At 38.0% G+C, this 22,489-nt stretch overlaps 1 long non-coding RNA gene across 1 annotated transcript; it reads right to left on the bottom strand.

The window, feature by feature from the left end:
* Positions 1 to 18,619: 18,619 nt before the first annotated feature.
* On the bottom strand, positions 18,620 to 22,434 carry LOC117803779. Its single transcript, XR_004627863.1, has 3 exons — positions 21,914 to 22,434; positions 19,916 to 20,085; positions 18,620 to 18,938 (listed from the first exon to the last, which is right to left on the bottom strand). It is a non-coding gene; the product is annotated as an uncharacterized LOC117803779 (long non-coding RNA).
* Between the last annotated feature and the right edge of the window lie 55 nt (positions 22,435 to 22,489).

The raw sequence follows: 22,489 nt of genomic DNA, 5'->3' as shown, positions 1-22,489 counted from the left end.
AAATATATGCAGAATTAAACAAATAAGACAAGAAGTATTCTCTGAAATGCTAAAGCCGAGATCTCTTACTTTGAAAAGACAGAAAAACAATAAATTCACTAGTGAATTCAATGAAAACAATTTCTAGAAATCAGAAAAAAAATTAAAAACACTAAAAAGAGGCTAATATTAATTGGGGAATATGTTGCCCACTTACAGTGATGATGCATTTGAACATTCCAGTAAAATGAATGATTTTACCAAAGTTACAGAATTTTAAATGTTACAATAAAAGGCTGAGAATGTGACTAGACCAATAACTAAGGAAGAAAATTAAGAAGGTTAGCCAAGAAACTGCTTTTCTTGCTTCGAAGACACAATGAGTTAATTGAAAAAATTTCCAGAATTTCAAATAAAAACTAATTACAACAAATAAAAAAAAATTGTTAAATATTTCTTAGTTTAAAATAGCAGAGAAAAAAAAATAATTCTGTTCTTCAGCCTGGTAACATTACAAAGGAAATCTATTTCTAAACAAAGCTGTTATAGATGTGAGAATATCTGTAAATAGAACTTGACTTTATTCCTAAAGTAGTTTTACCAAGAACAGGTAGGCTTCATTATAGAACTACACCCAGTTTAATACAGTAAATTTATGAATAAAATACACAATTTAAATAACTTCAGGAATAAAATATATATGGCCTTAATACAAGATTAAAATAGTCGATAAAATTCAATGCCCTTTTCTGGTAAAAACTTAAAAACAGAAATAGAAAATACTTCTTTAACAAGACAAAACCTACCAGTCTGTAATAGAGAAACTTTTGAAGCATTCTATTTAAAAACAAGAAAGAACAAAGATGATTTTTGTTTAAATTATTTAGCAGATCCTTGGAGACTCTTGTTGTCCTAACAATGCTTTGAAAATTGCACTGGAGAATCAATCTTATAAAATTTTTAAAAATATTATTATTTTAAATTGAACCTAAAGAAATTAAGGATTCCATCTAAAAGTTTAGAAATAAAAATAGAGTTCGTGAAAGTGTCCAGCTAAGGCAAAATCTACAGAATGCCAAAGCATATCTAGTAAAAACCAGCAAGTAACTAATAGTTGGAGGTAGTCCCATTCAGAATACTAACAAAAATATATAATATTCCAGAATTACCTTAACTCAGGACGTGCAAAGAAAACTAGAAAATGCTGAATTTTAAAAGAAGATGTAAAAAGACAACTGCACTACATTGAGTGATTGAATATAAAAATGGAACACATTTTCCCACCTGCTAATTATTGTATCTGATTTACTTTCAATTAAACCTCTAAAAAGACTCATAAAAATCTGACAAAAATTGTTCCAATGCTGTGGCTCAAAAATAAATACATATGAATGGTAAATACAATTGTTAGAGATGTTTCATCATTTAAAAAATACCAAATGCAAATAAAATAAAATACGTGCTTAATAAAAAATTTAAAAAACACAGAATAGTGTAAATAAGAAAATAAAAATCATTACGGTTGTGGTTTAAAAACAGAAACAAATTTAAACACAAGAGAGAATGCAGGAGTAGACTGTCATCTGTAAGAACCTGGTAAATGAAAAATACTAATAAAGCAAATGAAGAGTAGCAATTATTTAATAAATACTTTGGGGATAATTGGAAATCAAAATGAGGAAAAAATGAAGTTATACACAGACCTCAAATCTGCTACCATAATAAATAGTGAGTGCATTCAATGATAAATTAATAATAATTATTATTATAGGAAAGGTAGGAGAAAACAGAATGGGACTACATATGAAAATAATTTTGATTATTCAAGCAACAGAAAAAGTAGATTCCTAAAATTCGATTTCTAAAAGTCATATGAGATGATGAAAAATATTTGAACTAAATGATAGGCAAATGTTTATTACCTAAAATAGCTGTAGGATATATATAAACTCTTTAGAACAGAACCGAATGCCAGTGCTCAAGAGACAAATATTAAAAGAAAAGGGATGGTCTAAACAAAATAAAACATCTGTGGAACCAACCACCTATTCTAAAATTTAAAGAGATTCAAGTTGAATTGATGTGTCATCATTTCACATCCAGTAAATTAAATGAAAGTAAAGCAAATGACCATTGCTAGCTGCGCTTTGGGAAGAGACAGAGGACGTTTGTTTGTCAATGGCAATAAAAATTGGTTAGTTTCTTCCAGAAAGTAATCAGAGAACACACATCACAAACAAACAAAATAATGTTTCACTTAGAAAAATGTGCCTCCCAGAAGTTTTCCTAATAAAATGAATTTTTAAAGACATTATATACAAAGATACTTACCATAGCATTGTTTAAATTTTTAAACACTGGAAACAATTTAATTGCATAAGAAAGGGGATTGTAAATGTTAAAATGAACTATCACCAAGGTTAGTCCAAGGCTAGGTGGGTATCCCACCAAACCATATAGGATTTTCTTCGATAGAAGAATTATTTTACTAAAGAATATTTGAAAACTACTCCTTTCCAGGAAAAAAAATGTAATGGTGATTGCAGATACATTGAAAAATGTGTACAAGACAATTAAAATTGAAAAAAGCAGAACATAAATGTATATGAAAATGTATAAACCTATGGATAAAGGTGATGTGAAATCCGTTAACATGCAGATAAAAATCAGAGAAAAGCTTAAAATAATATAAATAGTGGAATGATTTAACCAAAGAATGTGAATATTGTTTTTAAGTTGTTTCATTAATAAATAAAAGTAAAATCTAGGTGGAAATTAGAAAAGTAAGAATGTCTCCTTGAACTCTAACTAGTGTAGGAATCACGTGCTTTTTAGTGTATGTTTCTCAAATCATACCTTAGCAAGACCACCTATTGAATTCAGAAGTACCTTCACCCCATTTGTGGGGGGGGCAGAGCAAAAGAAAATCATTTCACACCTGTGATCTCTGCCACTTCTCTCATTCATTTCCTGGAGATCTTTTTCCCTGAGCAAAAATGCTCAAAGAAGAATTGTGGGTTATTCCAGCAGTCTGAAACCAAATCTCTTTCAACTTATTGGTGTTTACAATGTGCCAGTGACTCTATTGTTGCTTCTAGTTTCAATTAATATGATTTTTAGTTAAATATCTTTATGATACTTTGTTTAAAAAATAAAACAAAAGTATTTCGATCAAAACAAGCACCATTTCTGCCTCTTTTACTGATGGTGTGTGTGTGTGTGTGTGCGTGTGTGTGTGTGTGTTTCGTTCCAGGAACATGTGGGAGAGGGTAGGGGTCTTTGGCCTGTAATTATTGCTTGCTCAAAGGAGTTTTTGAGGACAAAGACCATGGGAATTTCTTCTCTCTATGACACAGCACTGCTCCCATATAAACCACTATTGGTGGAAATAATCAAACCAAACAAAAATACCAAGATAACTAGAAGGCAATGGAATAAATTAGAATGATAGGTTAGACAGCAATAGAAGAAGATAAGATTAAAAAAAATAAATGAATGCATATAAACGAAGTATATGTACTCTTTAAGAAAATTTGTCCTAAATCCTTTGCTATTCAAATATCTCCTAAGCCATTTATGATTAAGATACCGTTCACACGTTACATCCTTAGAAGCACCTACAACATGGCCATCCGGCATCTCTGTGCTTTTTAACCCCTTACTTTCGGAGAGGAAAAACAAAATCTTTTCTTATATTCCTCTCAAAAGAGTCGTTCGAACGCATGCCCTCTTTGTATTGAGGTCTTTGTAAACATGACATTTTGACATCAGAAAAGTTGCAGAATGACAGAGGGCGGCCATGTTTTTGAAAGAGCAGCAGCTTGGGGTGTCTTGGAGAATGCTCAGAACATGGGGCCAGAAGTCTTGGGTGTAAGTTGCTTCTTTGTCCGGCTTTCCTGGACCTCGGAGCCGGGACATAAATAACCAGCCCCTAATGATGACAGGGAGCTCACTACCGATGTCACACATTAGTTGTGAGACTCAAAACCAATTTTTTAAAACTAGGTAACATATGTAAAGGTCAAGGTGCTACACACATTCAAGTTATTACTTTCTCCTACCTGAAGGCAATATTTCTTATATTTTAAAATCTGTGTGCTGTTCATGCAGCTCTCGGTGTAAAAGGTACCATGTTCCAGGCAATGGGGTCGTCTGCCCATCCTGCCCTGCCTCGCGTGCCTCCACTCCCTAGAGAGAAGGCACAACATGCCATCCAGCAGCCCTCTCCTCCTTTACTCCCTGCTTACCTCCCACCCAGATCCCAGAATCCTGCCCCCTGGCCTCCCAGCATTTGCTTCCGATGGCGATGGCGTTCAGTGGCATTCCCCTCAAAGCCACCTCACCACTTCTTGGCTTTCTGTGGGTTGCGTTTGCTCCTATGGTTTTTCCCCCTCCCTCATTCCTCAATCTGGGGACTGTTCCACCTCTGGCCCTTGGAGGTTTGTTAGAGATGCATCTCAAAGAACAAGTGTGTCTCTTCTTGAGGAAGTGGGTGAGAGGAGTTATTTCATGGGAAAGGAAACAGCAGCAGCCAAGAAAGTAGCTGGACACTGAGCTCCTAGGCATGGCTGGAGGGGCTGGTGGGTGGGCAGGCACGCAGATCTAAGTCCCCAGGCAAGGAGAGCCGTAAGGGGGTCTCCAGCTGCCTCGAAGTGGCAGGGAATGGCTCATCATTCGAATGTGCCAGATCTCTATTGATTTCTTCCATCCCTTGTTTAATCTATAAAAGATATCTTTTTTTTTTTTCCTTTTCTACACCAATACCACCCTTAGGGCCGTATCATTACATTCCTATGGAATTTATTCTTATTCATTTCAAAGAGACTTTTATAAAATGTAACACCCAGTGCTGGTGATGATGTTATAAAATCTTCTCATACTTGGCTGCTGTGGACGTAAATCACAAAACCTCCTGCAAGGCAAGTTAAGTATACAAGGGCCATAGGATGTTTTTTAAAAGTTCATATTCTCTGACCCAGTCAGAGGAATAGAATTAAACAAATGTGAGGAATTTATCCTAAGAAATAATCAAATGTTCACAAAACGTATCTATGGGGGTGCCCATGACAAAGTTATTGAAAATTGTGGAAATATGGAAAACAGTTTATATATCCAACCATTGTTGATGGGTTTAGATAGATTAAGGCTCATAGATGAGACTGGATTCTATTGATTGTTACAACATTTGGTGAGAAAAGCAGGCTACCATCTGGACAATCCTGGGAGTGTATCTGCATACTTAAGTGCCTATGACCAGAAAAAAAGAAAAAGCACAGCTCATTAGTTCCCTATTATCACTACATGGTGAGGTAATAATGGGTGGCTGTAATTTTATTTTACCTTGATAGGTTTTCCAAGCTTTCGTTATTAAGTATTTGTTGCTGTAGTGGGGGAAGGGCTTGAAGAAACTTTCTTTTTAAAGTTTTTTTTATTATGGTAAAATACACATAATATAAATTTTGCCATTTTAACCATTTTGAGTGCATTATTCAGTGACATCAATTACATCCATAACGTTGTGCAACTATGACCACTATTCCCAAAACATTTTCATCTTCTCCAAACAGAAACTCTGTATCCAGGAAGTTATAACTCCTCATCCCCTCTCCTCCCATCCCCGGGTTACCTCTAATTTATTTCCTGCCTCTATGAATTTGTCTATTCTAGATATTTTGTATAAGTGAAATCATATGATATGTTTCCTTTTGTATCTGATTTATTTCATTTAACATAGTGTTTCCAAGGATCATCCATGTTGGTAACCTATGTCAGACTTTCCTTCCCTTTAAAGGCTAAATAATAATTCACTGTATGAATATACCACATTTTGCTTATCCATTCATCTGTTGATGGACTCTTGGATTGTTTTTTACCTTCTGGCTATTGAGAATAATGCTTCTATGAGCACTGGTATACAAATATCTGTTTATGTCCCTGTTCTCAATTCTTTGGGGTGTATACCCAGGAATGGAGTTGCTAGGTCATATGGTAATCCTCTGGTTAATTTTTGAGGAATCTGATGATTTTTTTTTTTTTGGTCAGAAAGCAATGACAGGGGAGCCTGGGTGGCTCAGTCGTTAAGCGTCTGCCTTCGGCTCAGGGCGTGATCCCGGAGTTCTGGAATCAAGCCCCACATCAGGCTCCTCCGCTGGGAGCCTGCTTCTTCCTCTCCCACTCCCCCTGCTTGTGCCCTCTCTCGCTGGCTGTCTCTCTTTCTGTCAAATAAATAAATAAAATCTTAAAAAAAAAAAAAAAAGAAAAAGAAAGCAATGACATATTTTCAACCTCAGTGTGATTCAGCTTTAAGGAATATACAGCAAGAAGAGACAGTGTGATGTTGATACCTATTTGCTGTTAAATTGAATGCCTCAAAATGTTCCATGTTTGACACGTGTCCACACCAGCTAGAAACCTATGCCAACTTTTAGAAAATGTCAATATAAATTTAATTTATCCAAATATCCATAAGAGCTCCATGCATGCCAAGTATTTCGAGGCTAGAAGCTAAAAGAAACTTTGTGATCAGTAACTCTTTTTGGAATGTTTCAAGTTGCAAAATCACCCCTGAGAAAACCACATCATTTACTTTATTGCAATCTTTTGCCAACACTTAGATCTTTTCCTCACATTTCCACACACTAAATTTTCAGTTCCAGGCAAACTCCATGTATTTTCTTTTAGGAGTTAGGTGTCTTTTTTTTTTTTTTTAAATCAGAATGTACTTTTAAAATTTAGTCTGAAATTCAATTCTGTTTAGTTTAAGGAAATTTTTCTTAGGTAACGTGTCAGAAAAGCGTGATTGATTGCTTATGACTTGAATATTTTAAAAAATAGAATCATGGAACTTAATAAAGCATATTATTTTCTCATGGGCTTAAGACATCCACAAAGAATCCAATTCAAATATGAAGTTTAACCTTCCCGAATTTTTTCCCACAAAAATCTTTTCTTATTAACCTTGCAAAAGAAAGAAATCTCGCCAAAAGTTTTCAGGACAGGGGATATCTCTTTTGGTCCACTTTGAAAACTCTTTTGTGCAAAGAAAAGGTACTATAGATAGGAGAATGGATAAAGTATGGACAGAAAAACAAGAATCTTTATAAACCATTTGAGTTTCAAACATTTCCGGTTGTACAACCTGATTGTATCATCCAAAACCACGGGTACCTAGGATATATTCCAGAAAAAAATCCAATCCAGTGTATTTTATAGTGGATCAGACATATAAAAAAGAGACTTATACAGAGAATGGGGACATCAGGAGGGCAACATCAAAGTAGAAACTTAATAGGCAAAGGATTTATGTCAAGAATGCATAAAGAGGGGCGCCTGGGTGGCACAGCGGTTGAGCGTCTGCCTTCGGCTCAGGGCGTGATCCCGGCGTTGTGGGATCGAGCCCCACGTCAGGCTCTTCTGCTGTGAGCCTGCTTCTTCCTCTCCCACTCCCCCTGCTTGTGTTCCCTCTCTCGCTGGCTGTCTCTGTCTCTGTCAAATAAATAAATAAAATCTTTAAAAAAAAAAAAAGAATGCATAAAGAATTCCTGTAAATCAATAAGAAAAAGATGAACAATTCAGCTTCAGAATTGACAAAGTGTTGAACTGGTAATACCCAGAAGAAGAAACAGGAATAGCCAATAAGCAAATAAAAACATGCTCAGTTTCACTAGCAACTGGGGGAATGCAAATTAAAACGACAGTGAAAAAGCATTTTATACTCATGATATTGGTAAAAATAAAGTCTAACAACATCAGGTAATAATAGCATGGAGGCAAGGAAATAAGGACTCTGCTGATGGGAGTGTAAATTGGTGAAGCCACTTGGAAAAGTAATTTGGAAAAATCTAGAATAGTTTGAAAACATACTATGACCCAGCAATTCCACTGCTAGGTTTATACTCTAGAGAAACTCTTACACATGCACTTAAGGAAATAAATGCAAATCCCTCCACTAAAAATAGCCAGTCTTATGGGGAAAACAGGGCTGGGGAAGATCACTCAAATTGTCACCCAAGAAGTAACAATAAAAAAAGTTTTTAAAATCATGACAAAAACCCAGTATAGTGAATCCACTGCTGACATTCACCCCAAAAGCCCCAGATGCTAATTTGGGGGGCTCCTTCCTGGGCAGGTAGATGTGAATTTTCATATAAATTTTCATAAAATTAAAAATATAGCCCTCAGGATAGTCTTCTTCATTATTCCATTGTTTTAATACAAGGGGAAATGATCCAATTTCTTCATTTTCTTCATCTGCACTCCCAAGCATCACCTGATCATTTTAACAGTGGAAAGCGAAGTGGTCTTTGAAACCATTTAAACCTGTTGCTGTTTGCTCTGAAGAAAGATACTGCTGTAGATGTTCAGCTCAGGCTGTATTCATTGCTAAGACTTTCTCTTTTAATTGCTTCAAAACAATAACATATTGGGAAAAATCACATATGAGCCAACATGACTTCCGTGTTCTTCCAGCATCGTCCGCTATCTACCAAAGATGTATTAGGTCATTGGTACAAAAAATTACCTAAGTTGTAAAAAAAATGTTCATTACAGCGTTGTTTGTCATAGTGAAGAGTTGGACAGGAAGCCTGTAAATGTCTCTGGCTTAGGAATGCATAATTGAAACACAGTGTATTCAAATTCTGGAATATTACATAATAATGAAGAAATCAAGGAGACCTATAGCATCCGCATGAATAGATCTCGAAAACACATATTAAGTTTAAGCAGCAAGGTCCAGAATATGTAAAATTTTTAAGTCATGTAAATTAATACTAAGGATTATGTGCAGCGAAAGTATAAAAATATAGATCAGGAGGATACATGCCAAAATAATGGTCATGGTTTTCTCTGCAGTGGGCAGGAGGAGAATGAAACCAGAGTAAAACCATCTGTAAATTTTATTTCTTTAAAGCAAACAAAGATCTAAAGCATAAATGAGAAAATGTTATTATTTGCTGCAAATTCTGGCACATGAATAATGTGTCTCTTTAAAATTTTCTTCTTATTTCTTTGCATTAAAAATGTTCCTAATTAGGGATGTCTGGGTGGCTCAGTCGGTTAAGCATCTGCCTTCAGTTCAGGTCATGATCTCAGGCTCCTGGGATCGAGTCCCGTATTGGGTTCCCTGCTCAGTGGGGAGCTTGCTTCTCCCTCTACCCCTCCCCTGCTCATGCTCTCTCTCTCTCACACACATAAATAAAAGATTTTATTTATTTGAGAGAGAGCGAGCACAAGCTGGGGAGAGAGGCAGAGGGAGAGGGAGAAGCAGGCTCCCCTGCTGAGCAGGGAGCCTGATGTGGGGCTCAATCCCAGGACCCTGGGATCATGACCTGAGCTGAAGGCAGATGCTTAACTGACTGAGGCACTCAGGCACCCCCTTTTAAAAAAATGAAAATGTTCCCAATTAAAAAGGTAGGAGTTTAACTAACTTTAGCAGACATGTACTGTATGCTTCCTATGTATACACACACCCCTAAGTAACATTGGTTAAAAAAAAAAAAGTGACACAAACTCCCTACAAATCATTTGCAAGGGTGCAGATGGCAAAGAAAGGGTGGGAGGCTATGAGGAAGGGGAAGCTGGTTCCACGTCTGGGAACCAGGGCTGCTCCTTCCTGAGACATGCAAGCAAGGTTTTGTGGAGTGAATGAGTGAGTAGTGTTCAAGGGGGCGTTTTCTTCTTTAAGGTATGACATATTGTAGATACACTAGGGCTTTTTTAAAAATACCTTTCCAAGTAAAAACCCAAGAAAATGAGACAAAGGAACCCAATGGTATAATCGTGTGAGGCACAGGAAACGCTAATTCCACTGATTTTAAATGTTACTTTAATAAGGCAGAATTTGAGTGCCCCCGTGGAAAAACATTAACTCCATTTTGCTAAATAAATTCATTTTTGTAAATAATGTATTTGACTTTTTTTTTTAAGATTTATTTATTTGAGAGAGAGAGAGAGGTGGGGCCGAGGGAGAGAGAGTTTCAAGCAGACTCCTGGATGAGCATGGAGATGTGGGCATGGAGCCCAAGATCATGACCCGAGCCGAAACCAAGAGTTGGACACTTAACTGACTTTTTTTTTTAGAGAGAAAGAAATAGAGAGAGAGAGAGAGAGAGAGCAGGAGGGGGGAGGTGCAGGGGAAGAGAGAGAGGGAGAGAGGGAGAATCTTAAGCAGGATCTATGCTCAGTGCAGAGTCCCATGTGGGGCTTGGTCCCATGATGCTGAGATCATGACTTGAGCTGAAATCAAGACTTGGTTGCCCAACTGACTGAGTCATCCAGGAGCCCCTGTAAATAGTGTATTTTAAAAAATGTCCTCCTTGTCTGTGTTTAAGGCAGAATTTTTAACACTCAACATTACCAGTTGTACCGTCTTGGGAAACTTTGTCCTCTCCTTACACTTCAAGTTTCTCCATCTGTGAAAACGACCATGAAAACAATGACCACCTCTGTGGGTTAAGGAAAGGAAAGAGTACATCAGACACAATGCCCCAGCTGAAAGTGAGCACTCAACAGAGGTAAATTCTTTTCTTCCTCTTCCAGAAGAATATATATCCAAGCAATATTTATGTTGCACTAAATAGAAATAAACGTTGTCCATTCGTTGATGTAGCATTTCTATTTTACTGCAATTTGTTTATTCCACTACAACTTATTTTTATAATTTTGAAAATAATAAAAGGTACAGTCCATTGTAAAGAATCTGCATTCCACGTACTTTGCTATTTCTCACCATGCTCTTATAACACACGGGTAATAAACTTGGGGTTCAAAGAATACCCATGGAGGGACTTAGGGGGTCCCTGAACCTTAGAAAGTTGCAAAAGTCAAATGTTTGAATAGAGGCAGATTTTTTCCAGGGAGAGGGGCCACAACTTTCATCAAATGTTCCCCCCATCAAATGCTACTGTGCCCTTATATTGTTGTGGGTCTTTCTCTGTAACCTGGCTTTTATATTACATACAAAATTTAAAACTACCTGCCTACTTTTAGGATAATAAAGAGGTTAAGGAGGGGAATGGGAGGGGGGTATAGGGATAAAAGAGAACAGATTAGTAAAACAAGAGAAGAGGCCGGCATACAACAGTAAAAGTAAGCCCAACACAGCCCTCTGTGTCTATGGCCCACTAAAAAGCAAAAACCCAGCAGCAGCCCAGTGGCAGCTGATCCTTGATAAGCAGGTGAATGGGATGATATTTGTAAGAATATTCAACATATCATTTTTTGTTGCAGGAATTTTTGCTACTGTCTTAGTTATGAACCAAGAGGAAATGTGCAATGAAAATTTAATACCTCTGTTGCAAATGTCAAATTTTGGAGAGCAAGGAAACATCTCTATTTTTATGTTCCAAGTGCTGTAGATTTGGGGAAAGAGTTCTGGTTCCTTTGGGAAATGTCCAAACCCCTTTATCTTTCTTCACCCTCACACCCCTCAGCCAGTGACCCCATGGCAAAGGAAAGTACCACGCGCCCTTCTCCCTTTGGTCCCTTAGTAATGACTTTGGTGACTTTTTCTTGGCTGTGGTCTTTGGGGATTCTTCAGGTGTTCCCTCCTTTCCCCTCCTCCTGAGGTCAGGGGACTTCTGAGTGACATGGTGATCCTGTCACATCAGCACCCCTTTTTTCTTCTCATAAGAGGACACCATCCATCTTCGCAGGGGAGGGCAACTTTTGAGAGACCTCTAAAATGTCCCCTACTCAGGTAATGGGACTTAGCACCTACCGGTACCTTTTTTTTTTTTTTTACTTCTGAAATGAGGGCCTCGGCTGCTCTGGTTTTAGGGAGACCTACAGACCCCAGAGCTCAGCCTCAGCCTCCACTGACCTGAGGCTCCTACCTCCTTAGCCCTCACTCTCCCCTCCTTGCTATCTACACCACACAGTCTCCTATCAGGCAGTTTTCAAACTTTTTTTTTTTTAGTAGTAGAATTATTCTTTCCAAATGAACTATTGAGCCAAAATCCCATCTGTAAAACAGATTGAAGCAGAAAGAGCTTGGGTGGGGGAACTGATCATATCTTTACCTACTTTAATTCCCCACCAGGGTAGGCACTAGAGTACTCTTCCCAATCCCAGGAACACCACTGAGGAACCCTCCTCGATGGAAGGAAACAAAGCAGTCATTGGTCACTCACCCTGTCAAGTGTCTTGATCACAAAGAACAAAATCCAACTCCAGGCCCACTGATCAGGGAAGGAATTCACTGGAAGGCTGTTGTGTAGCTGAGGATTATAAGGAAGCCTGGGAAAACAGACTCAAAAAAGGGGGTCTAGATCAGCTGAGCTCCTTCTAAGAAGGAGGGCATGTATGACCATGCACTTTATGCTTTGCACAGTTCCGAGGTGCTAATTACTAGACTTGAGTGCAGTGTACAACCTGCACAGCCATCCATGACAATCATGGGCAGGGCCCTTGGGATCCCCTTCTAAAGAGATGATGTTCAGATGCTGGGCTGTCCAAAGCAACAGTGTCCTTCCTGTTCCCGAGTACCTATGTTAGCTCATTTCATCCTCCCCAAAGCACAAAAACATCATAAAAATCATTGAGGGTCCTTGTTCAAATGCAGATTTCTAGGTTTTTTCCTTTAGGATTCTGTATGATAAAAAAAAAGTTTTGGGTAGCAGCCTGGCAGGTTCTGTTTTACAAGCACTTCAGCTGATTCGGATATAACTGGTACAAGAAACTGCCCTGCATGCCAGATTTATTGTTGCCATTCTTTTTTTTTTTAAAAAGATTATTTATTTATTTATTTATTTGGAGAGAAAGAGCATTTGGGGGGAGGGGCAGTGGAAGAGGGAGAGAGAGAATCTCAAGCAGATTCCCCGCTCAGGATGGAGTGTGATGCGGGGCTTGATCCCACAACTCCGAGATCATGACCAGTGCTGAAACCAAGAGTCATGCTCAACAGACTGAGCCACCCAGACGCCCCTATCACTGCCATTCTACAGATGGGAAAAGTTTCACTTACCCAAGATCACTTAGCTGGCAGTTGGCAAAGAGAGGGTTTGAATCCAGACCCTTCTGGCTCCAAAGTATGTGAACTTTTCATTATACTCAAGACATCTCTCTTTGCACCTACATCAGGGCCTCAGTCCCCTACTGTCCCAAAATGTCACTTCATAGGTTTCTTTAAACTGATTTTAAAAAACAACACCTCTTAGATTGACTTTAAAAGAAAAAAATATTTATTATTTCCATAAATAGAGGTAATTATAAAAGTGAACTGGCAGCTTCCAGTGAACAGATCCTCGGCCCACACCTGGAAGGCAAGGGCTTTGCCCACCCTGAAAATAGCCTCATTCAAACGAGGTACCCTTCACCCCGAGCCCACATGCTCCCCCCTCCCCACCGACAGACAGGCAAACAGACAAACTTGATTTTCATATTATATACACAAGGTTTCCTCACCTGAAGACCAAGAATGGGTTTAGAGGGGAGGTTGCCCCCACCATGGGACAATTTTTTCATACTCTTAATCTATGTGAACACTTTCCTGCGTTTAGGGTCCATGGCCCTCTTCTGAGTCTTGAAGGGATCTATTACTCAGAGGAGATTAGGAACTACTGCTGAAACTGAATGTTTCCGATCTTCATTTTCTCCTTAGCTTGTATCCCATGACTCTCTTTGGCTAATTTCTTCAAGCGCCCCTCCAGGTGTACTTTGGTGGTCTTCATTTTTCCTATACAGGCTTCAGGGACTTATTTTGAAGGACATTTTGCCCGTGTCTCCATGAGTGCCCACTGGGAGGGTACAAGGCACCAAAGGGAGGTCTGGGCTGTCAATGGATCATGACATGAAATGTCTTCTTCTGGCCAATGTCCACTCTGTGAATAGTCTGCACTTTTGGTCTGGATCATGTAGTAAGTTGAAGCATTGCCCTATAGTTTTCCTTTTTCTTTTTTAAAAAAAATTATAAATGGACCAATAAGTAAATGGATGGCAGATGGTGAGAGCCAGGTTTCTCACTGTTGGAGTGAGAGCCAGGGGAGAAGGTCAGAATGACCCATGTGCTAATGGGTTAGAGCTGGGGACTGGGTATGGGCCTCCAGTATGTGACTATGTTTTCTTTAATATAGATATGGATATGTGTAAATACCCATTACTATACACACGTGTTTCCTTGTTCTGCTAGCTAAGGGGGCTTAGAAGCAACAAGCATGCCTAGTACCCAGATTTTGGTTTCTAATAGGATTCTCTATTGGAAGGAACAAGAGCTCTTGGGGGAAATGACTGATTCCAGGATTGGGACAGATAAAATAGGATAAGATAAACCTGGAAAATCTTATAGTGCCAGGAAAATAAGGAAGACTTGGGGGGGGATCCCTGAGAACCAACAAATTCAATGATGGGGATATGTCAAAGGAGTCCCCCATAGCCAAACCTAGAACAAGTTGAACAAAACCAAGTAATAGTGGATTACAACCCCAAATATGAAATACATATACGAGTCCATACCAATAGAGAAATAATGGTTCAAGAAATAAATAAATGGGGAGAACGGACAAATCCCCCACGCAGAAGAACTCCAATAATTTATGGAGGTACTTCACCCTGAAGGAGGGGGGAAGAAAACTCCCTACTCCTTAAGCACAGTGACTTTCTTTCAAAGAGGATAGTATGGAAAGAGAGGGGAGAAAGAGTCAGTCTGCAGCAGAAAAATCTGAGAAACACGACCTCAGCCAGGTGGTCATGGTCCACATCAACAGTGACAAGTCAGTATGTATGCTTGATAAGATTTGATGTGAACATTTTCCTCCCATGGTTTTCTTCCCCAAAACACGAGTCCAGTCTACTCATGAGAAAAACACCAAATTCCAGTTGAGAGACATTCTACAAAATACCTGAGCAGTACTTCTCAAAGCTGTTAGGTCACCAGCAACAAGGGAAACTGAAGAAGCTATCATGGCCAAGACAAGTCCAAGGACATACGATATCTAAATATGATGTGGGACGCTTGATGGGGTCTTAGAACAGGAAATAGACATTAGGGGAAAACCGAGAAAAATCTAAATAAAGTATGGACTTCAGTGAATCACAATAATACATCAATATTGGCTCATCAATTGTGACAAAAGTGTCGTATTAACATAAGATGTTAATAAGGGAAACTAGGTTTGGGGTATACATGAAACCTCTGGGCTATTTCTTTTCATTAATCTGTAAATCTAAAACTGTTCTAAAATTAAAAAAAATTATTTAAAAAAGGACAAAAAATCATAAAATAGCTCGAACATAGAGAAAATACAGAAAATAGTTGAACACGCATGTACCCATTATCCAGGTTGAATAGATACTAATATTTTGCCCCATTTGTTTTAAATTTCTTTCATCTTTTCAAGAAATAAAGTATTACCAATACAGTTAAAATTATTCTATTCTTTTCTTCTCCCCTTATTCCCAGAGATAATGTCTAAAGTTGTTGTTTATTAATTCCATGCATATTTATACTTATGCTACATATATGTATTTCTTTAAACTATATATGGTATTGTTTTGTGTTAATAGTCATATAAACAGTAACATGTGGTTATATTACTTTTGTGAATTGCTCTTTTACACAATATTGGTTGTTAAATTTATCTATGTTGATTCACTTAGATCTAGTTCATTCATCTTAACCTCTGTATAGTATCCTATTGTATGAATAACGCACCATTATTCATCCTTCCACTGAGGGACAATTAGATTGTTTCTAGTATTTTACAGCTGAAAACAATGTTCCAATTAACATTCTCATATGTGTCTTCTGGTGTAAATGTCAAGAGATTTTAGGGTCTACTCATAATTTATGAGTAGAATTGCTGAGTTGTAGGGTAGGTACATCTTTAGCCTAATGGATATTGCCACATTGCTCTCCAAATTGTATTCACTAACTTATTTTCCCAGTAGCAGTGAATAAGAATTTAATTCCGGGGTGCCTGGGTGGCTCAGTCATTAGGCGTCTGCCTTTGGCTCAGGGCATGATCCCGGAGTCCTGGGATCAAGCCCCACATCAGGCTCCTCCGCTGGGAGCCTGCTTCTTCCTCTCCCACCCCCCTGCTTGTGTTCCCTCTCTTGCTGGCTGTCTCTCTCTCTGTCAAATAAATAAATAAAATCTTAAAAAAAAAAAAGAATTCAATTCCCCCATCCATCCCTGTGAACAGTTGGTATTGTCCAATTCTTAATTCGGCCAACCAGGTTACGGAATATATTTTTCACACTTATCGGCTGTTCTGGTTTCTTTTGTGAATTTCCTGTTTATAGCTATTGCCATTTTTGTACTGTGTTGCTTTTAAGTTTCTTACTGAATACATATTTAACTTGTTACAGAGGTAACACAAGGTTCTCAGATATCTTGCCCAAGTGATGTACTGGAGCCAGGATCATAGAGTCTCACAAAACACAGGTGTACATCCCCTCTGAAATCCGTACTCAGTGACCTCACACTGGTAGCTTAAATTAGCCTGGGTGGAATAGTTGCACAGAGGAAATTGACATGCTCTACAAATCAGGCCCCCTCCCCCAGCCTAACGTCAAACATTTGACACTAGTACACCAGCACACCATTATCTTAACCTCCTCCTGGCTCGTATCTGGCTCAACCATCTCCCACATTGTGGCTGGTTTAAAAGCAATCCCCAACCTCCTAACTTGACTTTTTAGCATGTTGGCACTGGGCCTTGGACCTCTTTCTTTGTTGAGCTATCTCAACAGGGTTTCTATAAGATAAATTCAGCATCGTATTAAGTTAATACATCTTCAACTTTGAAGCACATCCTTATTCATTTAAGGCAAAGCTAGGCTCCTTCAGTGGCTATCAGACATAATAATCCAAGCGTAGAAGTAGAATTTAAATATTAAAAATTAAATATTTAAATATCCAGGGACCTCAGATATCACCTGTCATCCTCTCAATTAATCTAGTACTTTTCGGACAATTTCCCCAGTAGGTGTGGATCCAGTCTCTATATGAACATCCCTATAATGCAGAGTTCCTTCCCATACAAGGCAGTGCTCCAAGCAGAGGGAGGCTGCAAGATAATGCTGGTTATTTGTTTCTATTGGAAAGGAAGAAACATTCTCAAAAAGAACTGAAATCTGTTTTCCTTCCCATTAGTCTAGCTCTGCACATTGGAGTTACCTGGGTCAAGTCTAATAATCATTTTCCAGGTATGTAAAACCAGAAGTCATGTAAGACTTCTCTTAATGTCTATATGTCTTAATCATCCCTCATGGGATATAGCAACCAACCCTTTCTTACTTCTGCCCCTGTGTCAGTCAGTATTCAGTTCTATTGTTGATCAATGGTCCTCCAAGGACAAATGTAAACAACTCGATTTCTCCTGAGGTTGTCCCCACACTGCAGAGCATAGACATCTGCATAACTTTAAGATCTCACTTATTTGCAGTGTGTCCTTGAGCCAAGAAACAGAGTTTGCTGCTAGTAAAGAGACAGATACATTGATGTTGCTAAAACAAAACAAAACAAAACAAAACAAAAAACCCAAAAAACAACAAAAAGCAAAAAAACAAAAAAAAAAAAACAAGAACCAAAACAAAAACAAAAACAAAAACCTGAAGAAATGTACAAATATATCCTACAGAATAAGGTTTCCACTGGAACTTAATATCCCAAAAAGGACATTTTGCAGGAACATTTACAATTATCATTTGGGAGATTATTCCTTTTGTGGATCACCTCTGGTCTCCTGTACCTATCGTGGTGACGTATCTGTTTGTCTCTCCATACGGTATTCTTAGAAGAATATTTATGAGAATTTTGAAGTGCTAAAAAATGTGTTCTACTGTAAGAAACCCTAATGTGTGGGGGAGGCTAGGTGGCTCAGTTAGGTTAAGCCCCGGACTCTTGATTTCCGCTCAGGTCAGGATCTCAGGGTTGCTGAGATCCTTGGCGCTGGGCTCTGTGCTCAGTGTGTGGAGTCTGTTTGAGATTCTGTTTCCCTCTGGTCCCCCCTCTTCTAATAAATAAATGATAAAATCTTTACAAAAAAAAAAAGAAAAAGAAAAGAAAAGAAAAAGAAACCTAATGTGTGAAACATCTGCATTAGTGAAACAAATTAGGAAGCAGTTATTCCCTGAGCCTGGCTTCTTTTGCCTACACATTGATTTATGGACTATTAATTACTTGACAGAGAAGGCAAAGGTAGGAGACATGCAGTTAAAGTATAAGATACCATTCAGTTAAAGTATAGTGATACTAAGGTACCACTCTCAATTAAAAGACAGAGAGATCATGGCATTGCCGAAGCCAAAAGATCTACTCCAACATGATCATTTCACAGAGGAGAAAACACAGAGGCCAACCGATATGCACAGAGTCACAGAGCACCAGAGAGAGGGCAGGGCAGGCAGAGAAGCTTTTCTCCTCCTGGTGTGCTGCTGATAAAACGTCTCAGAGCTGGTGGTATTAATCAGAGGGAACAGAAATTTTGATTTAATCCTACTTTTCAGGTACTTCTATGGTGCATTTCAAAACCAAAGAAGCATCTTTTGCAATCTCTGCCAGGCAGGGAGCCTTACTATTGGTATGTGTTAATTACATGTGTTAATTACACAGAGGGGGTAAAGATGGTACATACATTTCAGAGACCAACCACAACAAATGACAAATGAAGAAGATGAGACCGTTACCGTGCTCCTGGTGTTGTTTATTTTCCCAGACTACCGTGTGGGGTATTGAACATGTCTACCATCAGGTTGGAGATAGGTCAGGGCCAGTCCGTAGAAGGTTATGCTCAGGGTGCTGGAGCAGGGACAGAAGCCTTCCAATCTCTACCTTGAATCTATGATGATTCCAAGGGTGCGTATCACTCCTGGCCCAGGAACTTCCCTTAACTGATATTTTATGAATGTGGTTCTGGAAATTGTCAGCAAAAGATGTCCCAGCTTGTCTCTGTCCAAATTCTCTCTGAAGCCTCCACATTGCTTTTAAAGTAGCATTTATGGCCCTGTGAGCTGGATATCTGTGCAAATATAAAATAGAAAATCTCAAGTTGAGTGTAGACAGATCTCAAGGAGACTGGGACTCACATTGCCTTGACCATGCAGGGAGTTGAACCAACTAGAGATCACTAGTAACTTTCCTGCCCTGAATTGTTTTGTGGAGACCCTTTGGTGCCTACCAGAGCTAAAGCCCTTTGCAGGGGACCTTAGGCAGATGGACCTCTGAAAGTGTATTTCTGTAGAGACAGCTGTGGGCTTGAAGGTTGGAGATGAGCATCTCTGCTAACTCACATAATAGCAAAAATGGAAAGCATTGTGCTAATTTTTTTAAGAACAGCCACAAAATTTCTAAGTTACACAATATACTCGTTACAACTTAAAAAATTCAGATATAATTACACACAATGAAACGCATCCATCTTAAGTGTCCAGTTAATATGTGTTTTTGATGAATGCATGCACTACCATGGCCAATACCCCAGTCAAGACACGGAGCGTTGCCATAACCTTAGGAAGTTCTTTATGCATCTTCCTAATCATCCACAACCCTGCTGCCCGCCACCGAAGGCCACTATGATTCTGATTTTTATCTCTTAGATCAGTTTTGCCTGCTGTTGAACGTCATCTGAACTAATGCAATATGCACTTTTTTTGTGCCTGGCTTATGCATTATGCTTTTGAGGCTCCTCCATGTTTTTCTATGTATTAATAGTTTGTTCCTTTTTATTGTTAAGCAATATTGGATCGAATGGATATATCGTGATTTCTTTATTCATTCTTCTTTGATGTACATTTGGGTTGTCTCCAGTTTGTTGCTATGATGAATAAAGCAGCTACCAACATTCCCACAGAGGTCTTTTTGAGGACCTATTTTCATTTCTCTTGGTTAAATAGCTAGGGGAGGAATTGCTAGATCATAAGTTGGGTGCATGTTTAATCTTATAGGGAACTGCCAGACAGTTTACATACTGCACTCTTAATTAATAAACCTGATTACCTGTGAATGCTTCTACAGTTTTTATTTCATGATTTATTTTTGTCTTGAATTCCATTGATAGGTTATGGCTACACATTCTTTTGAAGTGTGTCCTGAAGGATCAGACCTTGATTAACTTCGTCATTTTAATGGTCCTTTAATTCTTCTGTTTATATAAAACAACTTGGAATCTGAAAGAATCATATTGGAAAACTGAGATGATCTCTTTTGTGACTCTCTCCCATATTTTTGTCATCTTCATTAATAGTTTATACATACAAAAATGTGTGTAATATATGCCTTAGTTATAAAGCATAATTATAAAGTGGAGATCTGTAAATTCACCACCCAACCTGAGAATGAACATAGTTCTGAGAACATTGCATGTGTCTATGGTTCTCCCAGAGAACCTCCATTCCAGAGGTAACCAGGATCCTACGTTTTGTGTTCTTTATTAATCCTCTTGCCAAAGCAAATGTAAAACAAAAACACTTCATTGTGTATTTAATTATCTTACTTAAAAAAATTGCCACATGTTTTTTGTTGTCCTTGCTTTTAAAACTTTATCAAAATGGTGTCATGTGCTATTTTTCAGAACTTGCATTTTTTTAAATTTAAAGTTGTGTTTCAAAGATTTGCCTATGTTGTATGTGACTGTGGTTTATTCACTTTTGCTTTGAATGACATTACTTTCTGGAAATATACCACAGCGTATTGTGTACTCAGAATACTTATCAATTGTCATCTGTGCCGTTTCTCACATTTTCACTTGGTACATATTACATTTTGGAGGCGTCTGGTACATTTAGCAGAATATTTTGGAATAAAAGTTTTCAAGTAAACAGTTTTTAAAAAGTGAAAGTGAGCAACCAGTTTCAGCTCCAAATGAAGGGAAATTTATAAGACACCTGGGGAAAATTGCATAAAACAAAATGTGTGATGCATTGTTGGTGCTATTATAAAGGCAAAGGCTCCAATTAACGTTTTACTACATAATTTTATTTGCAAGGTTGAAAAAATAAGTTTGACTTTGATATGTAGGATGTAATCCTTGAAGAAAATAGAAATCATCTTCATTGTCTACGTGATCAACTTAGAGCTGAAAAGCAATCTAAATTTTCACCTTTTTCTCAATATTAAGCTCTATGATAGTAAGTATCCAACTTCACTGTCTAAAATAACTTAATCTTATTTATTTCCTACTTTAGTAAAACACAAACATTTAAAGAATTCACAAATGAAAAATCATTTTGGTTAAAAAAAAAACTCTACAATATAAATAACTATACATCTCTCTTTATTCCATAAACCTCCTTATGTTCTCAGGGACAACTCAATGGGCATTTTTATTACTAATACTTGAAATATATTGTGTAGTAAAGATGCTTATATTAGCATTCACCTTTTAAAAATCAGCTCTAAACTTTTGTCTTAATTTACAAGTATGTATTAAAAAATTCTGAACACTAAATATGATGAGAATATAATATTGATATTCCTTTATATTCAGGTGCAGAATGGATCTGTAGGCATCAAGATCAACCTCATGCAGGGAACCCTCTGAAGAAATATTTTAAAATTAGTAAACTAAATTTTAATTATTCACATATAATACCTTATTTTTAAATGATACATGCTAAATTTGAGTTTCTTTTTAAAGATTTTAATATGTTTCTTCCTTTGCTAATGTCAAGAAACATCTAAAACTGGAACACTTTATTTGAAAATTAAGTTGAATTTCAGTTAAACAAAAACAAATCCCATATGAATAACTTCTTAACTAAAAAAGAAAAAAAAGATTTATTTCCCTTCTATACAACTGACTCACTGAATTGAGCTAAAAATTTCCAAGGGGAAAAATGATCTAGGAAATAAATATAGGGGAGAAAAGGGCTAGGTTTCCATCGTGATAGCTTCTGATTTGTCTTCAGTTCTTAATTTAAAAAATTATTTACGAACGATGGGATGCATAATGTAACGCGAAAATCTTTTACAATTAGAGTAAAAAAAGAAACCTACCTTTCCTTTATAACAATTCCCCTCTTACCAGACAGCCTGATTGTTTATGAGACAAACACTTCCACTCGATCTAGAAATTCACAACTCTTTTATTAGCCATCTTCTTTTTTATTTATTATTGACATCAATTAGCCTGAGTCATGAAACCGGACCACATCACAGACGACACGTGGTCCAATCACTATTTTTAAAAGTCCACGTATTTCAAACTCCTTTCTCCAGCCATTGCTGGGCTGTTTCTCCTTTGAGAACCTGGTCTCCGCAGCATTTATTCATTAGATGGCAGTCCTAGGGCAGTCTCGCTTTGGGGAAACCGCTCCTTGGTCACATTCAAGAAAACCACCAAGGAGACCTGGAATTGGTGCTGGTTTCTAGTCACTTACGTAGCAAACGAAACTAGAGAGACGTGCTCGGGAGGACCCCAGGCAGGTGCGGATGGGTTTCCGCAGTGACCACTGATCGCGCGTGTGTGCGGCACGTTGCAGGGTCCCGACACTAGCCGGGAGACCCGTACAGCCCGGGCCCCGGCCTTGGCCCCCCACCCAATTCTCAGGAGCCTTTCGGACACGCCCCCCC

Source organism: Ailuropoda melanoleuca, chromosome 9 (genome assembly GCF_002007445.2).
Source record: "Ailuropoda melanoleuca isolate Jingjing chromosome 9, ASM200744v2, whole genome shotgun sequence".
NCBI lineage: Eukaryota > Metazoa > Chordata > Mammalia > Carnivora > Ursidae > Ailuropoda > Ailuropoda melanoleuca.
The sequence above is the reverse complement of the archived record's forward strand: the minus strand, read 5'-3'. Positions and strand labels throughout refer to the sequence as shown.